The sequence below is a fragment of the Lagopus muta genome, chromosome 11, assembly GCF_023343835.1.
Source record: "Lagopus muta isolate bLagMut1 chromosome 11, bLagMut1 primary, whole genome shotgun sequence".
Classification (NCBI taxonomy): Eukaryota; Metazoa; Chordata; class Aves; order Galliformes; family Phasianidae; genus Lagopus; species Lagopus muta.
The window spans coordinates 16,634,218-16,658,287 of NC_064443.1; the positions used below are offsets into that span (position 1 = coordinate 16,634,218).

The 24,070-nt window shown below is 40.7% G+C and overlaps 1 protein-coding gene across 1 annotated transcript in view; it reads right to left on the minus strand.

The window, feature by feature from the left end:
- The window catches only part of PDZRN3 (PDZ domain containing ring finger 3), a 126,979-nt gene that overhangs the window by 94,906 nt on the left and 8,003 nt on the right, over window positions 1-24,070 (minus strand). The gene's annotated exons all lie outside the window — the stretch shown is intronic.

The window sequence follows — 24,070 nt, forward strand, 5'->3', positions numbered from 1 at the left end:
GGATCATTAACAAAAGTATTCATGGCATTAGCCTAGCAAGTTTGTAAGAAAGTATCACGGTGTTTTACATTCACTGTAATGCACTGCAGTCAGCAGATGGGCAGTGTGACTGCAGATGGAGTTGAGTATCAGATCATGTAGGCACACAGTTTCACTGACTTCAGCTTAAAATGCTTTTGGTCCCTGCTTGCTGAAAGTCAGAGGATTTGGAGTTTTCCTGTTCAATGTGTTTGCAGCAAGTCAAAAATACTACTATTCACTTCTCTTGAGGGCAGGATCTGTGATTTGCTCACTGACCACAGCCCGTATCCTGCAGTAGATGTCACCTCACTGCCCGAGAGGACAGACACAACTTGTGCTTGGTGGCAGCTTCCTCTGTGCTGTTGTGCCATTTGCTATTACAGCTGTATGGAGGGTGAACTGCACTTCTGTCACAAATCTGACCTGCAGGTTGGCAGGTGATGCTGGCAGGCGCAGATACAGTTCTGCCATTTGAACAATAGTTGCTATGTTATTGTGTACTGGGGGGATCCAGAATAACGAATCACACAGAAAGCAATGTAACATTATTCTACAGTTAATTTGAGTGATGACAGTCAGCTGCTCTTCCAGTATTGCAAGCAAAAGATCAATTCCTGTGTCTTGTAAGTACTTATGTATATTTGCTGGACAACTGGGACTTTAATAGGCTAGTATATTGCCTACAGTCATTAAGAAATTCTCTGTAATTTACTTCAGTACATGTAATCCATTTCAACTTAATCAAAGTCAGTAGGGATAACCGCAGTCAGAAACTGCTTGACATCAACATGAACAGCGGAAAACGGCTTAGCTGCCACTTACTGACTAATGGCTTTCAGGTGAATTTAAAAACTCTCTTTTGTGTTGATTACGAATACTTTTATTTCATTCTAGATGGGCACTACTTGTGTGTACTTAAGTATACAGACGTGCATCTTTTATTCAGGAATTGTTTCTATTCTACTACAGAATTCTACAAGAGATACTTCTTACCATAAAGCACAGATTTTCTGTGTAATTACAGAGGCTCCAACAAGACATGTTAATAGCAAGCAGAATGTGATTCTTCCCCTTTTGCATCAGTTTTACATTGTCATAAATCTCTTGATGCTTGGAGTTGCACTAGCATAAACCATTCAGTGAATGGAAAATCACCAAATAATGGCAATTAAATAATGTCTTGTGTTGTGAACTCAATAGCAGTCATGATCAGTGGGTGAAACATCATGCAGAGACATACAGTGACTGCCTGGAAAGGGCTGCATAGATGCCTCAGTGCCTTTTGAGGATAGCAAAGCACAATAAATCAGGATGCTTGGGATTTTGTTTTATTACTGGAAAAGATTATGCTGATCTTTACAGAAAGGAGAGGATAGCCTTCTGATGCACGGAATTTGATGATTACCACTCATTTTTGTCATGAAGAAAAAAGGAGCAAATTGTCCAGTCTTTTAAATAGTACTGTCAACATCAAGTATTTCTAAATCAGTTTAATCCATTTTGCTATAAATGGAAACCATGCTTACAGTATTCCTGGTGGGGTTAGTTAGCCAAGTGCTAAAACTTGCCAAAACGTGTCTTTAAAAAAAAAAAAGGCCTTCATGAATCAAAAGCAGTGTTCAGCTGCAAACTAAATGGCTTCTAAAACACATATGCCTGGTAATCACAACTTGATAGCCTAATATCGTGTATACAAACCAGGACCTATTTTTTGCATCTGACAATGTTTACAATAGGGAGCCTGAAGTCTGCCCTCCTGTAGTTACCATTTCATACAACAATATTTATGGCCTAATACTGATTGGGTTTCCTATTTACAGCTAGTGGGATATTTATCTGTCAGGTGAGTACCAACGATATAATTCTGCTCAGCCTTTGTGTGAAACAGGATGTGAGATAAAAGTGGAATGGAGCTTGTCCCTTGGATGCTGTGAGCTTGCATTGGGTGCAGCAGCAGCCAGTGCTGCCTGTCAGCAGTGCTCACTGTGCTGCCCCTGGCTGTGGAGCAGGGACTGACTGAGACCAGCAGGGATCTCCCTGCACATCAAGCAGAGGTGCTGCAGGAGGATTTAACTCTTTCACCTGAAGCATGGAGGCAAAGTAAATATAAGAGGAAAAAAAGTGTTTTAGAAGCACAAGAGGCACAAGAAAGCAGGGTCTTCTCATGTGCACTGGGCAAAGCAGACTGGCATTTAGCTTCCCTGTAGCTGTTCTTACCCTGCAGGCTGCAGGTATTTATATTTATATTCTGCAGTGCTGCCGGCGGGTTGGCAGGTGCTTGTTTTGCTTCCAGCTTGAGAGGCCTTTTAGAGGGGCTGATGCCTTTTGCTATCTGCTTGACAGAAGTAGGTTTGATGGATGTGACTTACACAGAAGGAAAAATGGGCTAAGTGCTTAGAGATGACTGACAGGCACAATAAATCGAAGCTGGCCTTTGAAGATCAAGAACCAATGGCAGTGCACACACAGCACTGTCCTTCTCTCTGTCCAGGCCTTTCAGCTTACAGCCAGTGCCCTTTTTCGTGTTGTTGAAAACTGAACATATGGTTACATTCAATTCAAACAAGTCAGAATCACTGTCAGATGACCATAGATTAAAACCGCAAGAGAAATCTGACCCACGCAGATGCTGTGGCATTAGTGCCCTCCACCATCACTCACAGTCCATTCCTGCCTGCAGGCTTTACCAGGAGCATGCTGGCACTGGAATATCAGGAAGCAGTCATGTTAAATGATGATGTATGGTTCCCAAACACTTTCCTCAAGAAAGAATTAATGTGATTATTTGCTGTGAATGATATGCTATCACCACATGGCTATACGCCTTGCTTTTGTCAGGAAGACGGTGTGCTGGCATAGCCTGGTGCTCTTCAGAACTCGATAGTGTAAGTTCTGCAGTACTCCAGATAAACAAGTGAACTCTATCGCGCGTTCTGTTGGACCTCTCTTTCACCACTTGCTGAGACTGTAAACCCCCCTCCTCTGGAGGTACAGCCATCCTGTCTCATGGTCAAAGCTCTTCCTGTCAGGTGCGTCGGATGAGAGAGTTGACCTCTCTACAATATTCGTATTCCAATTTCTCTGCTAAAAATGGAATTCAGGTGTTTCACAGGACAAAGCAAATGCTGCCATCAAACAGGGAGCATCTTGAAGCATAAAAACCTTGTGCTCAGCAGCAGCAGGATACAGAGATCCAACGTACACTATGAAGTACTGTCCAATCCAATGACTGCAGCTTTTGTCTGGGTGCTAAGCTTTTGTTGACACATCTTGAAATTGCTGGAACAGATGCAGCTCTCAGTCCCACAGGAAGGCTGCTTTTGGGTTTCAGGATAGGTTGAGATTGGACTCCAGCAGGCTGCTGACCCTGCTTTCCTGTGAGACCAACTCCATTTCAAAATGAAACTTATTTGTAATAATAAACATGTAAGGAGATGACTGCATTACAGTCAGGAACACTTAAGGTTCAGTGCTTTTGAATTATTACATTAAAAAGTTTAGAAAAAATCCTGCCTTGTACACATGTAGTATATTATGGATCCAAACCTATTTTCTAATTCTGCGTTCTGCTATGAGACACTAATAAGATGGGTACCAGGCAGTAGCCAAGATTATTAGTATACCAGTTCAGTGCCAGTATGAGGCTGATGTTACCATCTGATATGCCTTTCCAATCTCTAATTTCAATGAGTCTGCGATACGTAATATGTGTCGTGCCTTACAGACTTAGATCATATGTTAGAGGGCTGTTACAACATTTGTCAGCATCTTTATAGAAAAGGAACCCTAGGAAATGTACTGATTCCCTACTAATGTTTAGCCAAACACGCAAAGCTGATAATATTCAGCAAGAGCTGTTCCAAAACCCAAAGGAAAGTAATGCGGTTGGTAGCAAATCTGATAGCTTATTTTTAAAGAGAAGTTGCAATTCCCATTTACAAGAAGGCATTCCTAGTTTTCCTCCATTTGCCCAGAGATTTAGGATTTGTTTGTTATAAGAGTAATGATATCATCTAAACCCTTCAAGTAACATGATTTAAGAGAAAACAAAGCAGGAAGAGTTGAAAAGCACGACTTTTTCAACACAACTTTACTCAGGAAGACTTATTGAGTGAAGTAGTTGAAATCCTTTGAGTAAAAGTATGCAGTGCTGTTCTGTGCAAAACTCTTAAAGGTTAAGTTGTTAGCTGTCACCGTTCAGTAACACACTGTGGTACTGCTGGGGGAAGGGAGCATTAACTGCTCTATTTTTCCAGCTCTGCAGCCAGACTCTCTAAACAATTTCCTGCACTGGGTTCACCTAAGAGACTAAATTGTTTTTAATACAAGGAATGAAGTTAACCACAACCGATAGACAAATACCTTTTCTTATCACTAATGGATTACAACACTTGACTGCAAAAGCAATTTAAACCTTACAAATGGCATATTCAACTTCATAACAGCAGTTTTGCAGGGAGAATTGTTGTTACAGCAGCTTTTCATTATATCTTTGAATGTTTGCTCTGGAAAATTGATCATATATTTCTTTAAAGTCAGCAATATAGCTTAGGTTTTATCTGCTGTGTTTCTAAAAATGGTGGTTTCATGAGTATCCTGTAGGTCTACAAGCTGTGAACAATGCTTGGTGCTGAGCAGCTCACAGTGATGCTCAGCAGCAAAGCAGTGATGGCTCAAGAATAGTTTACATGCTTTGAGTGGAAAAAATGTTCATTATTTTAAAGACATCTGAGAAACTTCACCAAGACTAGAGTCCCAGAAGATAAATGACACGGGTAAAATTTGTGTGTGTGGATGTATATAACAGTAATCCTCAAACAGCACGAGAGTCACATGGGCAGACTGATTGGCCTGGCAGTACTTAGCTCAGGGAAATGGGGCATAGAAACATCAAGGGCAGGTTCAGACCACAGAACTTTCACGGACTGTGCACACAGTAGTCAGGAAGCAGAATTAATCCTTCCTCCTTTCCTTCTGGACCTTCTCCTTGTATTCCTTCCAAAGTCTCTTGCTTCAATGGAAGGAGCTACCCCTCACTCCAGCTTCACCTGAGCAGTGACAAGGAAGGGTGATCCTCTCATCTTCCACTCTCCGGATAAAGAAACATGTTAAATTTATTCACCACATTTTTGGTAAATAGCTGGTTTTGATAACAATGAAGCTGCTAATGAAAATTGCCAGCAGGCAGGCTCAGTGCACAAAGACAGGTCTGTCTGGGCAGTGACCTCAGCACCCATCTGCCTATTATGGGAGAAGTGCTTGGAGTCTGTCTGTCTCTTCCCAAAGCAAACGGCCCAAATCCTTCCCCATGAGATGTGCTCAGGCTCACACACACAGCCTGCAGTGCTGCTGTTGGTAGGCAGGTGGAAGTGATGTGTCTGCTCCCAGGTTTCCTTGTGATACAAGTCAAAGCTCTGTGTAACAGATGTCTCTCTGATTTTGCAAAACAGCGTGGGTGTGAACCATCAGGTGTTAGTGGTGAGATGAGAAGGTGACATCTGGAGACAAAAAAATCCATAAGCATCTTCTCTGCACCAGATATCAATTTCCCCTGGGTCTCTCTCCCTCCTACCTTGCACCATGTGCAGTCATTTAAATTGCTGTGAGAGTGAGGTACCATCAGTGAGAACAATTGTGTTTTACATGCTTTTCACTTCAAATAAAATGACCACACAAGGGGTATAGTAATGGAGAATGTGACCCAGGGGAAAATTTATCTGAAATAATGGTTTCTTTTGAGCCCGAACACCACTGATATGTTCTGAGAGTTCAATTTTCATTTAATGACTCCCAGACCTGTAGGAGTGTCTGGTCTGGATCTCAGTTTCTCAGCTGAATCTCTGTTCCTGGGAACCACTATCAGTGTCCCAGAATGGAGGACTCGTTAGGAACTTCAGGTCTCTGATTCATCTGTTCAGCTACCATCTTATCACTCTTCTGCAAGACTTCTCACGTATAAATAATACATGCTCTCCAAGTGTTCCTTTGGTTAAAACCAGCAATAATGTGTTAGTGCTATAGATCACATATGTCAACAGATCCTCACTGAGTAATGGTTTACTGTTTATTATACACCCTTAAAGATATTTTCTACAAGCATTTTAATGTTACTACATTTCACACTGTAAAAACTCAGGTTTCAGCACAAATGTCAGACATAACAACACTGAAATCCTTAAATAAACAGTCCTTTGGGGGTAGTTCTGTTAGAAGTGCATTTTTCAGAAGCTGGTGCCATTTGTTGGAGCTTGCCCTGAACTGTCAGCATACCTTTTCAATCAAAGCAACAGCTGCCAGACTGATATAGTCCTGCACCCGAACGAGAACCCCTCAGAGCCTACGTGCCCCCTTCTTATCATGGACGAGTCTGTCGCTGCTGATACCAAATCACTAAAAATGGCAGCAGAAACAGTAATTCAGGGCTAATCTCATGTCATGGGCTGAAGGGAAGCCACAGTCCACCCCACCCCACATTCCTCAAACTGCCAAATCTCCCGCTGGGAGTCTTAGGTATACAAAGAATGAATGCTCTCTCTATCCATAAACAGATTCACATTTTGCTCTTTTTAAAAAGGTTATTATTAATTGCTGTTAGAAGTGAATAGCAGTTAGAAGCTGCAGTTGGATTTAGAATTTATGGATAAAAAAATGGGAATTTGGAGCAGTTGTAGGTATAGCTTGTTTCTATGGCATATGAGTGCAGGTGCTGTAGCTATGGCTTAAAAGCATTTTAACAATGTAAGCTTTTGTTTTCATTACTTTTCTGAAAAGATTCTTATTTTGTTTCATATTTCCCATGTTTTTAGTCTCAAGGTAGCTGATTTATATTCTAAGAATTAGTAAAATCCCACAGAATATTTTGTTCACTGATAAAATAGTTTGGATAACTTGTCTCTGACCATTTTCTAACACTTCGTGCTGTTGTAACTCCATTGACATAAACTGTTAACATTTGTTAGCTGATCTGCTCAAATGTATTAAATAAAATAGTGTAGATGTGGTGGTGCATACTTTAATACAGGCTCAGTTGGTCACATTAGAAGTGATGTTCCCCTAAACTCCCTCAATTAGCTCAGCATATACAGTAATAGGGTGGTTAAGTACCTTGCTGGATTGACAGGTGTGGGTTCTGCACGTGGCTGAGAAGTGACACTGTAAAGTAATCTGTGCCTCGGTTCCCTGGTGGCTATGATGATACAACCCCTCTTCACTCCGTCCTTCTGTGTGTTTTGAATATTTACACCACACTTTTTTGGAGACAGGCATTACTGCCAATGGGAATTCAGTTTCAGTGAGGGTTCCTCAGGCCTTGCTAGGGTAATAATAATAAAAGATGACCAACAGCATTGGATCTCATGTAACTTTTATACTGTGGCTTAAAGGTTAAGTCGGGCAGAAGGTGCCTGGTCCTCTCCAGTGCAAGCAGAAAAAAATATGACTCCTCTCTGACTACCCATGAAACAAGCCCACCAAAGCCACTATGAGCCCCTACCTTAAATGACAGCCTGGTTTGTTTATTTCTTTCTGGTGAATTGAACTGCTCAAGTAAACCTTTGTGTCTACTGTGATAGCTGAATGATAAATAGTCTTTCAGATGACCAAGTGGAATTAACACAAAGGCACAGTTTCTTAGCACATCCTCCAGGCATGAATGGTTTTAAGGATGTGAGAAGGCCAGAAATGGAAAGAGCAAATGCTCTTATCCTAACCAACAGTTGTTGTAAATAACAAGGCAGTTGTAAAACTGTCAAATATTTGGCACTTATGTAAAATAGTCTTGCATTATTTACCTTCTGTTTCTAGAGTCTGGTCAGTTGTTGCCACTGAACTAATTTCTCTGTTTAGCGCTGGTAGCAAACAAAATTAGTTTTAGGAGTTATCACCAGTATTTGATCAAAGGCCTTTTACCACTGGAAAAGAAATGGTATCAGTTGTGGCTTCGTGCTGACTGTGGCAGAGAAAATATGTAGGCACTGAAAATACTCCATGAAGACATTGCTATGTGAGTAATTACACGAGAATTTACTCTTTAGATAAAGATTTCAGTCTTGGGCTTGGTGGGCTTCAGAACTGACAGCAGGCACTGCAAATGAGAGCCATGAGCCCTGCATACTTGACAATTTCTGATGCCTTTTGTTACACCTAAAAATAGGAATGGAAAATGTCTGAGAGCATTCTGATACCGAGGAGCTGAAAGGTGTGCTTAACTCAGCCTTTATGCAGTACTTGTGCTCTCACTGCATCTTGGGACCCAAATCCTGCTTCCATCCAGAGGAAGAACAAAGTCAACAGACATGGGAGCTGAGCTCAGATAATCACCCACATCAGGCCGTGCAATAAGTTCATGCGGATTTGTTTGACACAAATACAAAGAACTCCATATAATGAATTGATAGCACAGTTAGTAAGCAACTGTACACGACGGCTCATCCAGCTCTATCATTAACGATCTTTTAATTGCCTAAGTGCAAACATCTTTCAAGTGGAAAGAACTTTTGTCCTACAGGCCTGAAGAAAAATATTTTAAGTAAAGCATAAACAAGACAACTAGTTACTGCGCTGCAATAGCACAAGAGGAGATGTTTGTTTGTCCATGTGTGTTTTGAAGGAGAAAGAACTAAAATAACATTTGCCCTGGTTGCTTATTATGAAAAGCACATGAAAATTGAGTGCAACTTGCTTAAGCTGCATAAGACATAATTCATGCAGCTAAAATGGAAGTGTTGGAAGGACTACAACTTTTATGCAGTGCAGTTTGACTCTAACCACCTGTTGTAAGGATTCAGAATAGTTTCCAGCGTCTTTCCATATCCCAGGGCTTTTTGAAAGAGGTCTCTAAAAGGGGCATTTGAAACAATAACACTCCCCACCTGGAAAGGAAAGGCAGTGTCAGCCTGCTCAGCGGCCCGGCAGCTGCTGATGTGAAATTCTTTTTTTTGTGATTGGGGAAAACGTCCGTTTCAGGTCATAACTGAAAGCTTACTTTGGTTTAAGTGTGTGAGGTGAGAAGGCTTCCCCTGGCACCTGTTAAAATGCATCAGGCATCGCTTTGCTCTGCTGAACCTATTGGCCTTTACAAGCTCATAACTGATGGTGTCTGCAGAGAGCTGCCACTCCAGAAACATCTGCACTAAGAAAACTTCTGGTTCTGTCTTGAACAAGAATCAATTTCTCCCTTCTCATTCCAGCTTCCCTCATGTCCTCTGCAGCTGTCCTTCGATGAAACAATAGATTGATTCAGACCCACCCCAAAAGAAGAGAGCACAACTAAAAATTACGTCTCTCCCAGGGTTACCAAAGCAGAAAGAGCGTTTTGCTCCTTAGCACGTAGGACCTGTTTCTGGCACAAGCGAAGATGTATCTGCTTGGCCTCCTGCACTTGAGCTGTGAGACACCCGAGTGATGGAGACAAAGATAAATGTGTTTGGGAATGAAAGGTTTTAGCCCGCTCTGTGCAAATTCCTACACAATGTTATCATCGTGGAACCCAACCGCCAGACAAATAGTAACAAAGTGTAAGCGCTGTCTCTGAAAAATAGCCCGAGTGCAATTAAACTTCAGTTCACAGCTTTTTAATTTCTTTATCATCTGAAGTTTTTCATTTTCACTAAGCTAAACTTCCTTAATCCAATCCATGGCAGTGCTGGCTTTGAGCTCATACTGCATAACAGTCTGTAGTTTTACAATCAGATTCCCCCGTTTTGAGAGAAGTTCTCTGTTACTGTTTGAAATCCCTCTAGACAAAGAAGTTAAAGTGTGATAATACAGAGCCATTAATCAGCTATGTCTATAAAGTACTGCACGATGGCCCTACAGCAAACTGCTTTAGGAGCGATCCTAAGTAGGTAAATATTTCACCCGGAAGTAAATTTTAAATGTAATTCCATGCAAGAGCTGTGTTTTCAAGTCTGATAAGGAGGACTGCAATTACATTTTTTCAGACTATGCAGTGCACTGACAGATGTCTCTTCCCTGAAGCTGACTTCTGTATTTCAGCCACTCTTAATACTTTCTGGATAAATTGTTTGTTGAGGTCCCAAAAGAAGTAAAAAAAATAATTTTGCCCTGTGCTTTCTTTTTTTTTTTTCAACAAGTCTCTCCTTGGCATATGTGTGCTTTTGGTTTTCTCCCCTCCCTTACATGTTTACTGTATGTTTCTCTTTATTTTAAAGGAATTATGTAAAGCAGTATCTGAATATACGTAGTTTTTATCACAAGATGATTGTTAGGAGTGCAAATTAATTCTGTCAGCTCTGTATATGAAAACTTTAAATATCTATATTTAGAAAATAAACAAAGCACTGTGCATAGCATTCCAGTGAGAGCTGACAGGATATGGAATGGATTTAGCCACTTTTCTGCTAAGTGCCTCCTCCTTTAGCTTTCATATTTTCATGCATGTAAAGCCAAGTACCAAACTGCTAACAAAATGCAATTACATTGTCTCGTTGCTCCCCTAATTTTGCACTAAGTTTTACCTATTTGTTTGTTGCTAGCCTTTAACTGTTTCATTCTTTACAGTTTCAATTTACTTAAACTCTCAGCCTCCTCAGTGTAGGTGGTCTGTAACATGAAACCATCAAACAATTAGTTTTATGCTTTCCTTTCTAATTCCAAGCCCAGCTTTCCTTTCACAAGCAGCGGTAGGAAATCCTCTGTCTGACACAGTAAAGGATAAAGCAAAACAAAAATCAGGCCCACTTGTGAGTTAAAGACACATTAGTGCTTTTAATGCTCTAAATGTTACATTTCTTAACATAATAGTATAATTTCATCCAGAGGCTATTTAGATAACAAAATGGCTAGGAGGCAATAACGACGATAAAGGTTTTCCAACAGACTGTAGATTTAGAACTGAACTTGATCCAGAGTTTGTTTAATTTGTACATCCAACCTAACTGTAAATTTGTACATAATAAATCTAGTTAGACTGTGATACACAAAAATTACTGACTTTTCTGAGAAGCAGGAGGAAGAAATGTGGGCAGCACTTTCACATATTTATAAATCAATAAACATGTATCTATTCAGATATATACACTTAGATAATAGACAACTACATATTTTATACTCTTGTATAAATATACATATATACTCATACACACGTGTATCTCTGCACATTTATATACACATAAATCCATATTACATATATGAAATTGAGGTTTGTTCAGCCTGGAGAAGAGAAGGCTCCAGGGAGACCGCATTGCAGCCTTCCACTATTGAAAGGGAGCTTATAAATAGGAAGGAGAATGATTTGTAAATGGGTTCATAGCGATAGGACAAGTGCAAAAGGTTTTAAGCTAGGAGAGTGGAGGTTTAGATTTAATATTATGGGAAGAAATTTCTCACAGAGCACAGTGAGGCCCTGGCACTGCTGCCCAGAGCTGTGGGTGCCCCATCCCTGGAGGTGCCCAAGGCCATGCTGGGTGGCCGCCAGCCCTCGGCAGGGGTTGGAAATGGATGGGCTTTAAGGTCTCCCCCAGCACAAGGAATTCCACCGTTCTATGAGTAGTCCCTTTGGCTTTAGTAAAGTCAATTCTGTACTTAAAGTTAAGCATGTTTACATGTTCAGGCTTTTTTCTGCAGTAGACAGCTTATGGCAATACTACTTGTGCTACAGACAGCTTTATGCCAAGGGGTTCCCATTCGGTTCCAAACTGTACTATAGGTTTGCATGGAACATAAAATAACAGAATGAATACTTTTAGATTTACTTTTTGTTATCAGATTAGGAAAGATTTTACAAATGTGGCCATCAGTTCCCACAGATCCACCAGTGCAAGTGGGTATAACTTCATTATTGATCTTTATTTGGTACAAAAATTCCCAGTGAAGGTGAAACCTTCACTGCTGACTTCAGCTAACCAAGGTTTTTGCACTAGTAGATACCAAATTAATTGGTCACTGTGCTTGTTGCTTCAGGTCAGGATTTGTCTTTGGATTTTGTCAGTTTTTAAAATACTGTGCTGCTGCCCTTGGCTACTTAAAGACAATTCCCTTTGGGAAAGGGCTTTCATGGTTTGACATGTGACTTACAGGTAACAACTCACAGGTAATGTATCAATGATAGATATAAAAAGCCTGAAGTCTGTTAGCATCCATCTGATGCTGTGAGTGCATACATATTCCCATAGTTCTTTTTTTTCCTGCAAAAGATGGTGTACATCATCTGATGGCCTGAGAATATGAATGACTTAGTGTGATTATCAGGCTGGTGGCAGAAAGCAGTCAAGACCTTTCCCAAGACCTCCAGTTATAGCCTTAATTTGCATTCTTCTCCAAGGATAAGTTAATTGTACCATGGTTTATCGCTTCATTGACAGCTCAGTTTAATTAAGCAGCCATGCTAATTGCATTTCTTCCTGAAACTGCAGGAAAACACTTTCTAAGTAGATAAAAGCTTTTGGGCTTAGGTTTTTGTTTTTGTTTTTAAAAAAAGGTTTTCTAAAGGAAAGGAATTAAATGGTTGCAGTCAGACACATACAAGTAGAATGGGCTGGACTCTGCAACCCTTGATCAGAACCTTGGAGTATGGAACAAACAAAAGGAAAAGAAATTATTTTTAGGGTAAATTATTACTCAGGGCAAAAGGGACAGGATTAGGGAGAAGTGTGTCTCCTTAGCTCTCACTGTGGGGTTTTGGTTCCTTTGTTCCACAAATCTATTCACATTATAACACATTATGCAAAAGCAAGCATAAAGCCTAATCAAGAGACCAGCACCAGTTAACAGCAAATGGCCCAAACACGAGAAGGCTGTTGGGGCACTGCTCTTCCTGATTCTTTTGCGTATGCATGGAATTCATTTTAGCCCCACAGAAAACGTCACAGCATCTTCTTGACCCCCTGACACCTCTCTATTTCTGCCTGAGATACATTACTAAAATGCTTCTGATTAATCTAATGAATTCGGGTATCCAACTGCTCAGATTGTCTGAGGAAGGGAAGCTGGGAAAACGAGCTGAGATGCACAATGTCAGCCCAGTGAAAGCAGCCTTTAATAGTCTATAAAACTTGGAGATTTGCTAGACCCAGCAAGAGGCTAATATATTATCTATCACTCTCTGACACCCCTCCTCATTCCTACGTTTATTACTTGGTTCAAGTCAGCAGCTCTGAAAGCCTGCAAAAATCTTCTGTGATGTGAAATCCTCAGAGAGCAAACAAACTTTATTTTTGGTAAATGTAAAGCAAAGAGAGAGTAAGAGAAAACTGTAATTATCAGCAGGGGCCAAAACTGAAAGAAAAGTTCCAGTTGCCAGAGAAAGGTTTGTAATAGAAACAGCAATTCCCCTGCTGCAAAGGAAACTGCCTACAAAGCAAGAGAAAAGGAGGCCAAAATGAAAGAAAAACAATGAGAGGTTATATTTAAAAAAAAAACTCTTTCAAATACAAGAAGGAACCAGAGTTGGCTGTGTGAAATTAAATTAATACAAGTTGCTAGCAGGAAACTTGTCAACTGCAACTGCATCTGAAGACTGCTCACTTCTTTATGTTCCAAGTTATTTGATGGTAACCTCTACCAAAGGAACGATTCTAGAAACTCTTCAGTCTATGTTATAAAAGGTGCCAAAACTTTTGATTCAAAATGAGAACTAGGTCCTCCCAAAAAGTGATGGAAAAAGAAAGACTGCAGCAGAAAAAAGGGGAAGATGCAAAAATGAAAATTCTATAAATTCAGTCTTCTGCAATCCTCTGGTTAGGTTGACTGCTTCAGCTCAAGTGGATGAGGGGAATCTGACTGCTGCAAGCCAGTGCCCTTGAAATGTGCAGGTTCCAAGGCTTCAGTGCATGAGAACTTGCCCATTATTTTTAGCAACATCTCATATTCTGTGACATTATCATTGTCTCACTTTTGCTGCTTCACACTTGGAATGAACTGAGCTATGAAGAGTTGGCACTCTTTTCAAAGCACACTTAATTGACTTAAGGATTCAAGCTAGAGACCTGAGATTTCCTTAACAACTGCAGTAAATGAATGCTAGCCACCACTGATGATTTCGTATAAAAGAAGTGCTTACAAGTTTGCCTGAGACTTCTGGCTCCAGGAAGCACTTGTGCAGTGGGACACTGGTGTGTCTGCCACAACACTGCTGGACCAGCAAAAGGCATTTTGCTTCTCACCCTGCCCTTAGCCACATCGAATCTAACAGGTCGCACTGCATCTTCATGCAGAGCAACGTCTGCTCATAGATCAGTTCCACCTTTTTCTTTGACACTGTGTAGTGCTCTGCAGAAGTGGTACGATGCTACTGCATGGAATAAGCATTTAATTTTTTTTCTTTTCCTTTTTGCTAGAGGGAAAACCAATTAGTCAGAAAACAATGGTCCATCTCCACATGCCACACAGGAAGAGTAATTTAAACTTCCAACTGTTCTGTGCTTGTGGATCAGGTTAAATACACTGGGATTTCCAGTGAATTAAATGGGACCTGCACTGAGCCAAGAGTGTGTTCAGTTTACATCTATTATATGGCCACAGGATTCTTTTCTTTCTTTATCTTCTTGTCAAACCACAATGCATCTCCATCCAAAAGCATGCTCTCAGGAATACTAACAGTCCTAAAAAGCCTCAGTTTCAGCAGCAAAATATTTCTTTGAATGACTTCAGGCTGACATTAGCTTTTATTCAAGACGTGCCTTACTGTTGATAAACAGTAATAGTTTGAGTAACAGAAAAAAAAAATCACCCAATTCATTCATGGGCTTAAGTCAAGAAAGTTCTGCCTACAGTCCGTTACTATTTATGGACAGACTTTGGTCTTAAAAAGAGAGGACTGTTAGAAGAAAGAAGAAAAAGATTTTTGTTTAGGAATCAAGCTAGAGAAACACTTCACAGAGAATGCTGCAAGGCAGGAGATCAGATGATCTCTTTGTGTGTTTCTTTAGAAGGAAAAAGCAGTTATGCAATCCCAAGCAGTCATGTGGCACGGCAGCTGCTAAGGTTACTGCTAATTTTTATTAGAGCTGGCTGGAGCCAGAGAAAGATCTGCTTTATAAGCAAGACCTTTTGAGAAATAAACTAAATCTTCCTGAGCTGGGAAGCCTGCAGAACTGACAGAGAAAAAAAGAAAACAACAGCACTGAAAAGCTCTTTTTTTTTTTTTCCCCCAAATGATTCAGGAAACATTTTCACTCTCCCTTCCTGTTGCTGGTTTCTTTCTCATGTTCATCCAATCAATCAAACATACATAATATTTACCAGTTTGCAGCTGAGATTCCTGCCCAGCCCCACAGCCCAAAAGGCCTATTCACAAACCCAGCGTGTGCGTGCTTCTATTACAGAATCACAGAATCACAGAATCACAGAATTGTAGGGGTTGGAAGGGACCTCCTGAGATCATCGAGTCCAACCCCCCTGCCAAAGCAGGTTCCCTAAACCAGGTTGCACAGGTCGGCATCCAGGCAGGTCTTGAACATCTCCAGAGAAGGAGACTCCACCACCTCCCTGGGCAGCCTGTTCCAGTGCTCCGTCACCTCACTGTAAAGAAGTTCTTGCGCATGTTTGTGCGGAACTTCCTATGCTCCAGTTTCTGGCCATTTCCCCTTGTCCTGTCTCCACTCACCACTGAAAAGAGTCCAGCCTCGCCATTCTGCCCCCCACACCTTAGATATTTATAGACCTGGATCAGGTCCCCTCTCAGTCTCCTTTTCTCAAGGCTGAACAGACCCAGTTCACTCAGCCTTTCCTCATAGCAGAGATGCTCCAGGCCCTTCACCATCTTCGTGGCCCTCCGCTGGACTCTCTCCAAGAGATCCCTGTCTTTTTTGTACTGGGGAGCCCAGAACTGGACGCAGTACTCCAGATGAGGCCTTACCAGGGCATAGTAGAGGGGGAGGATCACCTCCTTTGACCTGCTGGCCACGCTCTTTTTAATGCACCCCAGGATGCCATTGGCCTTTTTGGCCACAAGGGCACACTGCTGGCTCATGGCCAACCTGTCGTCCACCAGGACACCCAGGTCCCTTTCTGCAGAGCTCCCCTCCAGCAGCTCATCCCCCAACCTGTACTGGTGCATGCAATTATTCCTCCCCAGATGCAAGACTCTACACTTGCTTTTGTTAAACCTCATCCGGTTTTTTTCTGCCCAGCTCTCCAGCCTATCCAGGTCTTGCTGAATGGCAACACAGCCTTCAGGCGTGTCAGCCAATCCTCCCAACTTCGTATCATCGGCAAACTTGCTGAGGGTGGCCATTATCCCCTCATCAAGGTCATTGATGAAGATGTTGAAATTTCAACATGAATATGTTGAATATTCTACATCCCAAGGAAGGACCCTGGGCACCAGGCTTCAGCTTGCCCTGCTCTGAGCAACGCAGAGATAGTCTCCAACCTCTGCCATTCTGTCACCCTGGGAAGCAAGATTTCACTCTGTTTGTTAAACTTGGAGGTGGGACCTCACAATTACCCATATCCCTGTGATGCTTTCAGAGTTACTTAGACTTTTGTGTAGTTCGGAGTTACCTGGATTTTGGCAGAAGAAAAACAGACAGAAGAAAAACTGAAGTGTTTCCATATAAAGCTCTTTACAATTAAGAGACCTGTCATGCCTCTGCATATGTCACTTAAACCCAATTTCAGCTATTTTGTACTGCTGGTAGATGAACTGGAAGTAATAATGGATAGTATACTGAGGTTACAGATGATAACCATCTATATTTTGTCATTGTGAAAGGGTGTACAAGAGCAGCCTGCCAGAGCACATGCAGTTCCTGATATCCATAGGTGAAGTTATACGACCGAGGCTATATAAATCAGTAATCATTTTGAAAGAATATTTTAACACAAGGCTTGAGAAGGCTAGTAGCAAAGAGCTTGTACCAACAGAAGATAGTATTTTGCATAACTTGACTTTCTTGCACCTGCCTTGCACAACTGAAACGCATTCCACCATTAATGTACCATTTTAGATGCAGAAAAGATATTTGCAACATTTGGGCTGTATGGGATTGTGTAGCCCAAAGCGCAGTGATCACCTGGCCCTTCTCCAGAAGAATGGCTGCTGCACAGGGATGGGATGTGTGTCTCTCACACACAGTGTTTTGTACCAGTCCCCTTCTTCAGAGCAATTCACAACTTCCCATTTTTGCAACATTATTCTCCCTCAGTCTTTAAAGCCAAATTCCACTTTCAGTGGAAAATTCCCTTCACAGGCATAAGATTTTACAGATAGCATTAAAAAAAAACACACAACTTCTACAACATTATAAAAGCAACAACTTACATACTGCACTCATTTAAAAGCCCCAGTACTGAAGCAAAACATCTCTATACTATTATTATCAGCCCAGTACCATTTCTGTTTATGAGAGTCTAAAAACTTTATAAGTCCTATAGTTGTGCTTTGTAGTGAAACATAATATAGCAAAGTTGTATTGCTTTAAAAATTATCAACATCATGCATAAAGTAGAGAAGTGGTCAACAGCATTGGAATTAGAGTCACAGTGCTGATAAGTTGTCCCCTCTCAGTGTTTAAAGCACAGAACTGTGTGTTAATTGTGAACAGCTTTTGGATTTTCGTGGTATAAAGAATAAATTAGGAAAAGGAATAAAACAACCCAATACTTCATGCTGGAAGACATGCTCTATTAAGAAGAAGTTGACTTAAACACTATAAAGACCATTGTCTAGAAGCGACTGCATTGTAGGTGTTACCAGAACAGATTCTAGGATTTCATTTCAATTTTCATATTATATGTGTGAGAAAAAAGGAAAGTGTGCTATTGTGAAATGCAGACAAATGAAGTGCTCACAACAGGCAGGTCTCCATACCATGCTCTTGGTTTGAGGACAAATCCCACCAGTGGCACAGACCAGGTTAGCACTGCAGGGTGAGCTGCTCCATGAGGAGGATTTTTGGAAAGGCCTGCTGACCTCACACATACATACAGCTTTTCTGCACATTTACTGGACAAATTCCATCTTTCCTGTAATTCTAAATTAAAAGTTATGCAAATTTTACTCAAGTGCATTTTGAATGGCAATGATCTGAGCTTGCTTTTTTTTTCCCCCCCAGTTAATTTGCACTCGCTTTTTGCATATCTTTTCATACGATTGACATGGTAATGTTCTACATATGTACTAATCTAGAGATGATTGCATCTGATTGCTCCATTATTGTGATACAAACAAAATGTGTGAAAATAGTTGATAGGACATTCTGTGTGCTCTCTCTAAAAAGATTCAGAGCATTCAAAAATCTAAAAATAAAATCTAACAGTTAATCATAATGGTTTGGCTTTCAAAGTGGAAAACTGAACAGGAGATGATTTAAAATGCAAAAAATTGTGCCACATGTGAAAGGATTAAATTGCCCCATTGTTAAAGGCTTTATGTTCATCTTTTTAAAAAGTATTTGTTGGAACTTGATGCATTTCTTTTTGCTCAGCTAAAAAGAATATGGAACAGCTATTTTTCACTTTGAACGAGCAATAATTCATAAAGCCAGAATCTGAATTTCTCAAGTTGTGTTTTCTCCCTGGAGTTCATGCCCAGGGCACAGGCTTGTGCACAGCACTGTGACTGCTCCTGCAGCCCATGAGGTGACACCAGGCAGGAGAACCTCCACACTGTGCCTTCCCAGGCTGTGGGTGACCTCGTCCTGCCTTGGCACAGAACAGCCTGGCAAGAGGCTGCATATGCTGAGCCGGCATCCTTGGGATGCTGACAAGATGTTAGCAAGAGGAAACCAAACCAAGCATGGGTTCACTCACTGGAAATGGTAAACATGAGGGTGGGAGGCAGGATGAGATGCTTGACAAGCCTATGATCTTGCAACACAAGTCGCCTGTTGGGTCCCACACTTCACGTGAGGTTTGGCAGGCCTGGAAGTTATCAAAGCAGTTTGCATTTCCTCTCCAAGTCCTGTTCTTCATGGTACAAAGCAAGTTCATCATCACACCAAAGAATATTGGGAGGTGGGGCACGTGTTGTTCAGTCCATGCCTTGAGTGATTTGGTTTTTAAAGTCTTATAAAAGGCTGTCTCATTGCTGGCATTTTTCTCTCCCATTTTCCTACAGTCAGGAAGTTTGATGCATAAGCATATGACTTAGAAAGTATATTCCTCATCGACTAGGGTAGAAACAATTGTTTCCTTCTTTACAGAACTTTATATTTTCAACCCATCCAATGGATTTTTCTTTCTTTTTTTTTTTTTTTTTTTTTTTTTTTTGGCTGCTTGTGGGAAGGATGATGATTCAATATTTACTGTAAAACATGCACTACACATCTTTGGTTCATCCTCCTCTTGCTGTCTGGTTTGTTGCCTTCTTTCCCACAGCTCAGAATGCAGCACTGATAGGGAATCAGGCAAATCCATTTATGAGATGAAAAAATGCAGTGATAACCAACACCTTTTGTTTTCATTTCCATTTTCCCCTTAAGACTATTAAAACTCCCTTTTAACACTGAGCAACCTGCAAGATCTATGCTTTAGCACAGACATGAGGATGCTTTGTGATACATGAGCAGATACGGACAAAGGGCTTGGAAAATGTTCTGCAAGTTAGACACCAAAAAAAGCTGACTTTGCTATAACTGTACTCATTTCCCCACTATGTTCCCTCTCCAGAAATACTCAAGTGTGCTTGCATGTCCTGGCAGGAACAGGAACAGTCAATTTTAAGTTGCTGTCTTAAAATAGTTTTTTTCCAGAAAATTAATTCCTAAGTGCATGTATCTGCATAGTAAATCTTGTTTGCAGAGCTGAACTCTTCCATTCACGACAATGAAAAATTCTGTTCAGCCTCTCTGCCTATCGGAGTTCAGTTAGTGCATGCAGTGAGCCTTCTGCAAGAAAATGCAAAAGTTTATCATGTTAAAGCTGATTTTAGAAAGTGCACCAGCAAAGGAGAAACTGAAAGCTCTGCTCAGTTATTACATTTACTGATTACTTGTGGAAGTCTCCTGTGAACAGTCTGCAAGTGGTGATAAGCTGCAGTGGGCATGCAGCTGGGGGAACAACTCTATGCTGGCAGGAAAGCTGGGCTGGCAGTACATGGAACTCTTTCAGCCCAAATACTCAACCTCATGGAAAAACTAGATCCTGTCCCATGCCAGCAGAGCACGTGAAAAGTTTCTTCATTTACTCTTTCAGTCCACTACAAAGCAGCAGATCTTTCTTGGCCCACATATTTCCCCAACAGGGCAATGTATGCTGTGCTGCTGTGAGCACTCCTTTCCCTGTCCTCCTGCCTGGCTGATGTGCTTTCTGTGCTGATCTGACTTTCTGAAAGCTACACTGCTAACTCTGATACCCAGTGTGGTTTGCTGAGAAAAAAGCAGAAAGTTGTTCTGCTAGAACTGCCTGTGTACTACAGGCTGAATGGAGAATCCAGAGCAAATTGTACATCTTATTTACAAACATACAGTAGATGATTTGCTAAAAAGTTTCATTGTTCCTTTGAGTAACCTGTGAAGAAACTCACCTAACAGAAAGGCAGCCTGTAATGTGTAGCAAGTGAGTGCACTTTGGGGAAAATCAATCAAATGCACTGAGACAAATTCTCAACTCCTAAACTAATGATCCTCCTGCGAGCAGCATGAGACATTGGGCAAGCTCAGGTGGAATAAATTCTTGTGGTTTTGGTGCAGCTATGACAGTTTATGATACTGCAACAGTACCCTAATTGTACTAAAAACATTTTAAGGTGGCAAGCAGTCAGCATTTCAAGCCTCCTTTCTGTTCAGCCTCTGAAGCTAAACAAATGAGTTTACTCGTCAGTGAGAAGAGAATGCTGTACTTAATTCATAATCTTTCAGAGCTGACGTGCTTAAAAATAAAAACTTTGTCTGAAGAAATGCCAGGCAGCTGCATAGAGGAGTCCTTCATGGCTGGGACTTGAACCAACTCTGCTACAAGAGGAAATTAGGACCATTCTGTTGCCCTGACAAAAATGTAATCTATGAAAATAGTAATTCCTCTGTAATAAAATCAATAGTTTCAGCATGTTTTTAATATGGCAATTTGCTATAGAACAATAATTCAGAATATCACTTTAAATCAGCTGTTTGCTTTGAATAAATAAGTCACAGCTGTACATGAAAATCCTGTAGCCACACTATAGAAAGTCTCATAATATCATTACTTCCTCACTTCTAAAGTAGTTGTGAAATACCTGGAAACAGATACAGGTGAAAAGCATTGATTTACAGAGAGCAAGAATGAACAGACCAAGATCCAAGTCTTTCACTCTGACCTGACAATTTGGGAAGATACTTTCTGGTATACTTCAGATTACCCAATTGCAAAATAAGGATAATAAGATAAAACAGCGAAGGAAACAGCTATAAGATATTCCTGAAGGTCCTGTGTAACCACTAAATATCTTTATTATGTTACAGAATTTGTAAAATGAAATACGAAGGAAAAGGATGTGTTTGTGTTTCTGTCGTGTGCTGCTTTCAAGACTGAGCAGCACAGATCATGCAACATTCATCTCGATGATGTATGCCATTTAGCAGGGGAAGCACTTCACAGTGGCACTGCCTGTGTTGCTGAAATACAGTCCAAAAAATGCTTTTACTGAAAATTCAACACAGTTATTAGACCTGATTTACTTTTTTATATGTATTCTTTTAAAATGTGTAAAATAGGAAATCTGAACCGGTGGGAAAATACGATTTAAAATTATCTCAGACATAATTCAAGGTTCATCTCAGTATAATTTGTCAGGGGAAAGAACTTCCAAGCAACATTTGCTATCAGCTATAAACAGCACTGTGCATCCAAATTGCGCACTGTGTAATCCCTGCTAAGTACTGAGAAATGTTTTGGCAGTTTTGAAAATGAGAAACAATGCTCTTATTTGACATAAGCTCCAAAATACGCCTGCCAGGAGATCCACAATAAAGAAACATTTTCAAAAGGAAATAAAATTATTTCTGTCTTACTCCATTTTAAGTTCACTGCCATGAACTCTGGAATCATTTTGGAGATCTTACGCTCAGCATCTTATGTTAGAATGAGAGCTCTCTGTGAGGGCGTCTATTTAAAATCATGCTGGTGTTACTTAAAACCATAATATTAAGAGCAAGTTCTAGATAGCCAAACTCAGTTCTAGATAATTATCCTGTTTCTTTGTCATCTCTCCTGCTTTTCAAAGCAAATGTGACCCATTAGCATGCTGTATTGTCTGTGATGGGTTCCACCTGAGGCTTTTGATTGCATCTTGTCATTTACAGCTACATCTGCTGAACTGCCAGACGTAGTTATGAACTTTGGGTTTTGCTTCATTAGAGACTATCATTAAATGTTTACTGATCTTCAGCTAGGTAATTTACAGGATATTTCAATTATCTATCAGTATGACAAAGCTGGGTTAGATGCCTTGATGCAAGAGGTATCCCTTTTCTTCCTTGCCTAGAATAGGGTTAAATACAATGCAGTAAATACAAATTTCACAGAGTCAAAAAGTATACAGTAGTTTTTAGGTGCTGATGTCCCCAGTACAAGGACTTCTAGGGCTTTGCATCAGACCACTCTAGTTCTGTGAACCGGATGCCTGTAGTGGCTGGGGGGCATTACATTCAGCCATTTGATCTGAGAAGAACCTATTAGCACACTCAGTGACTGCTCCACAGTGGGAATCAAAACTCATCAGCTGGGTGTCTCTCAGAGATTGCCTTCAACAAGGCGTTCCTAATCCAAACTCACACATTTGATTTTGTAACCGTTTTGCTGAATTTTCATCAGCCTTTTGTGTGTATTTAAAAATGAGTGAATATGAAAACGAATTTGCAGACAGCACAGGCTGTCAACACACAGCATTCAGTTGGGCTTCTGCTACCCTTAGCATGCTACACATACAACCAGTTCTCCTTGTGTTTTCATTCTGGAGTTCTGTTTTATGAGAAAATGTAGCTTGGAACTGTGGGAAGAACTCTGCCCAAATGCTACTGACAGAGGTAAGGCTGCACTCACAGAGCAGCCAAGAAACACAGCATGGAATCTCACCCTGCCTGCCTTCCTCTATGTTCCTCTTGGGTTCTTACCGTTGGCACAAACACCATAGCAGTATTTAGTTGCTCAGCCTGATCTGTGCTACCAGTGCCAAATACTGAACTTTGGAAAAATGGAGCAGAGAAAAGCAGTAAGGACCAAAATTGCTTGCAAGAGAGCAGAATCCATAGGGCCTGTGGAGGTCAGCTGCCTTCGTTTTCTCCTGGCAACTCCTATAACAAACTGCCATATGGTTGCAATTCCAGGCTGAGTTACAGTGCTAACACTCAAGGAGATTGAAAACCAGGACATCTCCTTACTTTGGGGAGTTTGATTTTCCAACGTTTTGTTTTTCATAGTTGTTTTGTTCGTGTGATTATGCGCTACTTCAGAAACGGATGTCAGCTTTTCAAACACGCTTTGGGGAAATATGTGCCTATGGGAAAAATTCTAGTTCAAACAAAAATTACAGACCTTTTCCCAATTATGTTATACCATAAATATGGTTTAAGCAACTCTGGATCATTTCACAGCTCAGCTTCTTATCTTTTTATAGTTCTGCTACTGTGGCTCCACTCCTTTCCATACGAAGAAACTTAATTAATATTTTATATCCTTACTAAATTGTGAATACGATTTACCATAACAGCACAGAAAATAGCAAATACACATTGTCTTCTGCCAACAGAAAATCCTTAACAGCTGTTTACTGCTCATTTGCAAAACATAAGAGCAATAGAATTCCATTACTTAGAGAAACTGGTTGCTCCATGATATCCTTGGCAACAAACACAGCACTTATCTTTTGGAACAACAGACTCTCAAAGTTTCTCCAGCCTACAGAAATAAGACAGCAAAGAACACTTTTTTAAACTGTAAAATGCTAAACAAAGGAAACGGACTCACACTCAGCTGCATTTCATGAAAACCAACCTCCTTCTTTCTCTCTCTCTCTCTCTCAAAAAAAGATCTTTTTTCCCAAACAAACATTTCAAGCAACCATCACTTTCACAGAAAGGCCTTTTTATTGATGTCAAGACTTTGGCAAAATGAGAAGAAATTCAGACTCCAAACGGAATAATACAAGTAGTTACAAACAACAGTAATG